This window comes from Drosophila miranda, chromosome XR, assembly GCF_003369915.1.
Source record: "Drosophila miranda strain MSH22 chromosome XR, D.miranda_PacBio2.1, whole genome shotgun sequence".
Taxonomy (NCBI): domain Eukaryota; kingdom Metazoa; phylum Arthropoda; class Insecta; order Diptera; family Drosophilidae; genus Drosophila; species Drosophila miranda.
Window position 1 is genome coordinate 40,463,935 of NC_046674.1, and position 8,643 is coordinate 40,472,577.

The 8,643-nt window shown below is 51.5% G+C and overlaps 1 pseudogene; it reads left to right on the forward strand.

Annotated features, from left to right (window-relative positions):
- The first annotated feature begins 3,438 nt into the window (after positions 1-3,438).
- On the forward strand, positions 3,439-8,299 carry LOC117186655 (annotated as a pseudogene).
- Positions 8,300-8,643: the final 344 nt, after the last annotated feature.

Sequence of the window (8,643 nt, forward strand, 5' to 3'; positions counted from 1 at the left end):
GGATGGGAGGTTTACTAATAGTAGTCTACTAGAGTAAGATGGGATCCCAGCTAAGGCCCCGCAGAGCAAAGAGTAAAAAGTTTTTCTGTACTGATTCTATACGGTCCTGGTGTACTTTGTACTGAGGGCACCATACACAGGAGCCGTATTCTAAGATCGGACGAACAAGCGAGGTATAGACAGTCTTTGTTATATAGGGGTCGTCAAAATCCTTTGACCACCTCTTTATAAACCCAAGCACGCCCATGGCCTTATTTACCATGGTAGAAATGTGTTCGGAAAACTTTAACTTGGGGTCCAACATAACACCCAGATCATCCACCAGGGTAATTCTCTCAAGAAAACCACCAAATAGGGTATAGGGAGCCAACAAAGGGCTAGAACAATGAAATGTCATAACTTTGCATTTCGAGGCATTAAGGTGTAACAGGTTTGCACAACACCATGACTGAAAGTTATTGAGATCGGATTGCAAGCGAGAATTAAATGAGATGTCCTTGTACTGGACACAGAGTTTAACATCATCCGCATACATAAGTACTCGAGAGTATGTTAATACTGAAGGCAAGTCATTAATAAAGAGTGTGAAGAGTAAGGGGCCTAGATGGCTGCCCTGTGGTACTCCCGAAGAAACCTTTACTGGTAAAGAGAGGGAGTTTTTGAAGAGGACTCTTTGAGACCTGGAACAAAGATAGCTAGAAATCCATCTCAGGAGGTTGGGCGGAAACCCTAAAAGGTCAAGTTTATGCGCTAAAAGGGAATGGTTTACAGAGTCGAATGCTTTACTAAAGTCGGTGTAAGTAACATCCGTCTGTAAGTTACCTTGAAAGCCTTTAATAATGAAAGAGGTAAACTCTAACAAGTTCGTGGTGGTTGATCGCCGCCTTATAAATCCATGCTGAGTTGGAGATATAAGTGACTTGCAGAGATGTTGCAAGTGCGGAGTTAAAACCTTCTCAAACATTTTAGGAATAGCGGATAACTTTGCTATACCTCTATAATATTTTCTTCTTACGGTGTTTGATTATTGCATTTGCTGACTTCTTCGTCTCGTTGGCGGTTAAATTAGAAAACATTTGCATTTCATCTTTATATACATATATACTATTATTAATGTTGCTTTTGCTATTGATTAACTAACAATTCTTTTCAGCCGGTTGTGTTGTGTTAAAGTGAAATTATGAAGAGAGAAAATTGTTAAAGAAAATTATGAAGAGAGAAAATTGGTAAAAGAAATTAGGAAGAAAGAGAATCGTTAATGTTCAGGCCAGCAGCAGACGATTGCCGCGCACTGTGCCAACTTCGTGCGCTCCGGTCTCAACTCGCTCTCGCGCGCTCGGAGGGGCGCTCGGCAGACTTTACGACCCACGATCCACCCGGCGCTCAAGCCATCATGGAGCATAGATCGTAAGGCCTAGTTTTAGTTACGTTTCCCACCCCGCTACAAGCTGTCGTCGTGCACATACGCGCACCTACAGTCCACATACATATATACCGAAATACAAGGAACATATTGATTGGAACAACTCTGACTTCTTCTTTTGGATATTTTCCCACTCGTCGCTGGAAAGCCGCTCCGGTGATCCGCCCTCCTACAAACATTGGTCCTTCGAGCCGGATCTTCGCCTTCCCCATAAGGAGAAGCTTACCCCAGCCAGCATCGGCGGATCGCTCTAAGTTCAAGATAAGTAAGCCCAACACCCGGGCAGTGATTTTGTGCGAGTTTTCCATCCCAGTCCGAGTACCCGTGGCATACATATGTACATACATATGTATTCATTTCTCGCTCTAGCTCCAAATTAAACCATACTTCGTTCTGCCAACGGTTGTGGCCACCTACTTCTCCAAAGGTTTAATTTGATCCGAGCAAGCTCCTGCGGTCAACCTCCGATCCAGTGTATATATTCCTACCTCTCCCAGCTAGCTGAGCTTTGGTTGCTGACATATGCACATGCATACAAGCACATGTACACATCGCAACGCAATCCAAGCGGCTGACAACAATCATAAATTCATATGCTTGCAATTAGTTTGTTGTTTTTTTTTTCCATGCTCAACGTTCCATCGGCTTTCGGTTTTATAAATAAAGAAAATAAATCACTGCGTCTCCGTATTTAACTAATTATATTGCCAACAAAAATAAGACACGATCCATACATACGGCACCACATATATATTTATCTTACATATACATACATACGTACGCATTTTAAAATTATACATATTGCATATAAAACGGTCATCCACCGTTTTAACCGTTGTTTTACATCTCGCCAAAAGGTTGGGTCGTCAACCCAAGCCACGGTACATAGCATTTACATCCATTCGCACACACATACAAGCAGCAGCAGCGGTGCATTCGTTTCGTTTTTCCTTTCGCTTTCGCTTCTCCACCGTTTGCTTGCGCTGTTGTTGGTGGGAGAATATTTTTCGGTGCCGCGCTTGACCGTAACGGAACGCCAAGTGTAGCGCTACCCAGCACTGCGAGGGTATATTGTTTTCAACATTCGTTTGCAACCGACTCTATATATGGGTACCTTGTGCATCCATATCATTGCTCATCCTTATTAGTCGCTCTTGGTTGGCCCTTTGTTTTTTATTTGATCGTAGTATTTTATATTTATATATTCCGGCCACGGTGCCCGACTTCTACTATATAAATACTCGCGATAAATCCCGCCAAGGCCACATAACCACGGTTCGTCGTTCACAACTTCCACTTCTCCATTTCCGCTCACCTGCTTTGCGACTCTGATACGCGCTATCGCAAATCCATCAGCCAACCATGCCCACTGGTGAGAAGAAATCTCGCAAGAAGTTTAGGCGGGGAGTTCGCTGAGTTTGACCCATCCACCCAGCTCCAACGGCTCAATCACTACGCCCACAGCTTCCCGTCCGGCCCCAGCTGAGCGAGGTCCGACCACGTCCAGGGCTCACACACCACATGCCTTTGAGGCCTTGTTGCTCCCCTCGGTCGTCCCTCGCACGGTTCCGAGCACTATGGCCCAATCGGTCGTCAGGTCCGCACGGTCTAAGTTTGCCTTGGCTGCAAGCAGACTGACACGCTTCGACCAGAAGCTCAGCGCTCCAGATGCTAGCACACCAACCCGCTCGCTCTCCCAAGTCCATCGAGATCAACTCCGAAGCCTGTGGGCGAAGGTGGACGCGGAGTTCGAGGCCTGTGTGGAGGCGATAACGGAAGTAGATCCAGGGGGGGCAGCTGACGTCCAGGGGATGTACGATGACTGCTACGCGGTCTACGCGCAATGCCTTGCCGAACTGAACGATCAGCTCGAACCCCCGACTGTCCCTCACACGCCTCAACTGGCCATTCAAGTGCCGACTTCCGGCGGTTGCCGTCTTCCTCCATGTGACACTGATGTTTTCAGTGGGGACTACCAGCAGTGGCCCACGTTCCGAGACCTGTTCACCGCCATTTATATAGAGAACCCGAGGTTGGCTCCAGTAGAAAAACTGTTCCACCTCAACAAAAAAACAAGCGGTGAGGCCCACGACATAGTGGCACAGGCTCCACTCACGAACGAAGGGTTCGCGTCCGCATGGAGCGCCCTCCGTGAGCGTTTCCAAAACAAGAGGCTGATACTCAAAGCCCAGCTGAAGATCCTTTTCAGTCTGCCCCAAATCCGCACCGAGTCAGCTGCAGCGCTAAAAGAGCTTCAGAGGGCCGTCCACAAGTGCCTTACGACACTCAACCACTCCGAGGTCTCCACAGACAGCATTTTCGCTGACGGATTGTTAGTGTACCTCATATCCGCGAAGTTGCCGAAAGCGACTTTGGAGCTTTGGGAGCAGTCCGTGACACACAAGTCCGAAATTCCCACCTGGCACGCTATGGACAAGTTCCTGGCGGAGCGGTACCTGTCTCTCGAGGTGACCGAGGATGGCCATCCAGGCATGGAGACTCAGGCCCACTCCAGGGCGAGTCTACCCATGTCAGAGAGTTCAAAGGGCAATCCCAACCCATTCCGTTCCCAAGGGAGCCCTGTTGCAAGGCGGGTTCACTCGTTCGGAACAACTGTGGAGCCGAAGCGGAGAACGTGTGATCTTTGCTCCAAAGAGAACCATCCGATCCGGGTATGCCCTCAATTCCTTCAGATGAGACCTGATGCTCGCTCCAGCTGAATTAAGCAAAAAATGCTTTGCTTAAACTGTTTCGCAAGAGGTCACCAGATTCGTGAATGCCAAAGCGCCCACAACTGCAACACGTGTGGAGACCGGCATCATACGCTGCTGCACCGCGGCACTCCAGTTTCCAGCCAATCCGTGCCCAACTCCGTACCACTTCCGACTCCTGCCGAAGCTCAGCCTAGCGTTCAGAACTATTTCGCCTCCGGCAAGAGGGCGGTACTCCTGGGCACGGCTATTATTAATATTTGCCACTTGGGGACAAACTTTCGCGCCCGCGCTCTAATCGACCCGGGCTCCGAGGCGACGTTCATTACGGAACGTCTCTTCCAGATCATTAAGTTGCCATTCCGACTCGCCCAGGCACAGGTCTCGGGCCTCAATCAGACCATATCCGCTCAGTCCAAGAAGCTCTGCCATTTTTCCATCCGCTCCCCGACTAAGCCGGGCTTACACTTGGACGCCACAGCCTATGTCCTGCCGGAACTATCAGGCAGCCTTCCCTCCCATCCGATCCCGCAACACTCGTTGCGAGACTTGCCGAACCTGCCATGGGCAGACCCGACATTTTACGCAAGCTCACAAATAGATGTCCTGATTGCTGCCGACATCCTTCCATCCATCCTCTTGAGCGGCTCACAGACGAACATCTGTGGATCTCTCCTCGGACAGGAGACCATTTTCAGATGGGTTCTTACAGGCCCAGTGCCAAACACGGTACAAGGCAGGGTCGCATCCTTCTCCACGCAAATTTCCACCGAGCTAGAGACTCCGTTAGACAAACTCCTCACAAAGTTTTGGGAGGTGGAGGACATTCCTACTAAAATAGAAAGCGAGTCGGATTCGTACTGCGAAAGAAATTTCCTCCGAACTACGTCAAGAACGCCAAGCGGGAAATACGTCGTCACGTTACCGTTTCGCGACCCAGATCATCTCGGATCAGATCTGGGCAACCGCGCTGGCCCAGTTCCTAAGAAACGAAAATCGCTTGAAAAGAAACAGTCCCCTACAAGAGCAGTACGACACCGTGATCCAGGAATACCTAGAGCTTGGACACATGACAGAAGTTCTTCCGACTCATGGGTCCTCAACCTACTACCTGCCGCACCACGCTGTCTTCAAGCCTGATAGCACCACCACGAAAGTCCGCGTTGTATTTAACGCATCCAGCCCGTCGACTAACGGTATCAGCTTGAATGACCTTCTGCACCCCGGCCCTGTTCTACAGTCCGACTTAACCCTTCAGATCCTGAAGTGGCGCTACTACCGGTACGTCTTCAATGCTGACATCACCAAGATGTATCGGCAGATTTGGGTAGATCCGAAGCACTCCCCCTTCCAGCGAATTTTGTTTCGCAACAAGGAGGGCGAGATACGCGACTATGAGTTGCAAACTGTCACCTTTGGAGTCAATTGTGCTCCCTTTCCCGCCATCCGGGTGTTGCAACAGCTTGCAGACGATGTCCAGTCCCGATTCCCAAGAGCCAGTCACATCATTCGGTCCTGTATGTATGTCGACGACGTCCTAGCGGGAGCAGACTCTCCCACTGAGGCTCAACTAGCTATCCGCGAGTTACAGGCCGCCCTGAGTTCTGCCGGGTTTCCACTGAGAAAATGGACGTCCAACCGCAAGGATATCCTGACTACCATTCCGAATGACCATCTCCTTCACACCGACTTCCTTGAACTCGAGGCACGCACAGCCAGGACTCTCGGAATTCGCTGGAAGGCGACAACAGACGATTTCTTCTTCGTTCCGCCAGAACTGGCATCTACGGCATCCAATACCAAGCGAGCGGTGCTTTCCCAGATAGCAAGGTTGTTCGACCCTGCGGGCTGGTTGGCGCCTTTCATTGTCCGGTCAAAGATCTTCATGCAAGAGATCTGGTTGCAAGAAGTGGGATGGGACGAAGATCTTCCGACCGAGATGCGTCAGCGCTGGCAGAGTTTTCTGCGGAGCTACTCCGCTCTCGACCAGATCCGCATTCCAAGGTGGATTGGCTCCGAACCAGCTGTAAGGGTCGAGCATCACGGATTTTGCGATGCGTCCGAAAAGGCGTACGGTGCGGCGATCTACGTACGCATCGAGACTGACCACCTGGTCAAGGTGCAGTTGCTTACCGCGAAAACACGAGTCGCACCCGTTAAGACTGTATCGCTCCCCCGGTTAGAGCTGTGCGGCGCCGTGCTGCTGTCCGAAATGGCGACGGCTATCCTGCCAAATATGCCAAGCGCACCTACAACCTGTTACTTCTGGACAGATTCCGCTATAGTCCTGTCCTGGCTGATAAAGCCTGCTTGCCACTGGACTACCTTCGTGGCCAACCGAGTGACCAGAATTTCGCAAGCCACCTGGGTCGAGAATTGGGGTCACGTTCCGTCCGCACAAAATCCCGCCGACCTCGCCAGCAGGGGCGCATCCTTACAGGATCTCGTCGAGAACCAACTCTGGTGGCACGGACCAGCGTGGTTGCAAGGGTCCCGGCATCAATGGCCAGCCCAAGGCGGGGACGATCCCGTGATAACCCTCGAGCAACGTGCTCTGAAGGTTCATTTTGCACCGAGCCCATCCGAAGACTTCCTCGATCGGTTCTCCAATCTGAAGAGAGCCCTGCGAGTCCGTGCTTATGTCCTTCGCTTCACAAAACGCTGCCGGAAGCTGGTCACCGGACAAGAGGACCACCTTGCAAGCGAAGACATTACCGAAGCTGAGCGCACTCTTATCCTAGAGACTCAGCGCAGGGAATACTCCCAAGAGCATCACTGCCTAAGCGAGAAGCGGCCAGTGCCGAGGTTAAGTTCTATCCTGAATTTGAACCCGTTCCTAGACCAACATGGGCTCATAAGAGCATGTGGCCGTATCGCAACTTCTACCTTTCTGAAGTACGACGAACGGCATCCCATTATTCTGCCGTACCGCTGCCGGCTATCCCGCCTTCTCGCGCAATTCACCCACCGGATAGCTCTTCATGGCGGGAACCAACTAATGGTGCGACTTATCCGATCCAAGTTCTGGATTCCCAAGGTTCAGAAACTCATGAAGGGGGTGGTAAACTCCTGCAAGGTATGCGTCATCCACAGACAGAAGTTGCAAGCCCAAATGATGGGTGATCTTCCTACGGAACGAACTTCCTTTTCCAGACCGTTCACGCACACCGGAATTGACTACGCGGGTCCCTTCGAAATACGGAATTACACAGGCAGAGCGTGCCTGATAACCAAGGGGTATGTGTGTGTGTTCGTGTGTTTTTCCACGAAGGCGATCCATTTGGAGCCCACGTCGGATCTCACGACCGAGAAATTTCTTGCAGCCTTCGCTCGTTTCGTCGCACGACGAGGGTGTCCGCAGCGCATTCACTCCGACAATGGCAAAACTTTCGTTGGTGCCGCCAAGGTGCTTTCCCGTGACTTCCTAGAAGCATTCAAGGGCTCGATAACAGATGCGTACAGCCATCACCGGGTTTCGTGGCGTTTTATCCCACCAGGAGCTCCACACATGGGAGGTCTATGGGAAGCCGGGGTGAAGAGTTTCAAAACTCTCTTTTACAAAGCCACATCCACTCGGAAGTACACTTTCGAAGAGCTTTCCACGCTTCTCGCAAAGATCGAAGCATGCCTTAATTCCAGGCCGCTCTCGCCGATGTCCGAAGATCCAACTGAGTTGCTGGCCCTTACTCCCGGGCACTTCCTTACCGGGGCACCCTTGATGTCCGCGGCCGAACCCGAAATAAAGGGTGACCTTAAATCAATAATCAATCGATGGCAGCATTTAAAGGCGCTCACCCAACAGTTTTGCCAGCGGTGGAAAGAGGAATACCTCAAAGAGCTCCACAAGCGCACTAAGTGGCAGACGCCGACGCCAAACCTCCAGGTTGGGGATATGGTTGTCGTCAAAGAAGACAACCTGCCCTCCAATGAATGGCGGCTCGGGAGAGTCCAGTCCGTGTATCCCGGCGCTGACGACAGAGTCCGTGTGGTAGATATCCTTACTGCCTGCGGGGTCCTTAAAAGGCCTGTTGTAAAGGTCGTTCTCCTCCCAGTAGAACGCCCTACTTCCGTCCAACAATAACGCGAATGTACCTTCCAAAGCTCCAAGTTTCATTACTAATACTTCTTCGACCACTTTCCTTCCTCCCAGTTCATCGTATCCAGACATGGCCCCACGCTCACGCGCCAACCGCACCGGGGAGAGCCGGCATCCACGGGGTAGAGGCACCTACCGTTGCCGAGTCTGCTCAGGAATACACCCGCTACGGACCTGCCATGTGTTTCTGCGCCTGAGCCCTGAGAAGAGGCTCCGAGCCGTCCTGAGAAACAAATACTGCGCCAACTGCCTGGCGCACCAGCACTCCGGGAAGGACTGCCTCAGTGGTGGGCTGTGCGGGGTGTGTGGCAAGAACCACCACACGCTACTCCACATCTCCGCGCCTCGCTGTCCAGCCCGCTCAGCCTCGCGAATACAGTCGACAGCTACATCGGCCCACGCCGGACGCCGCC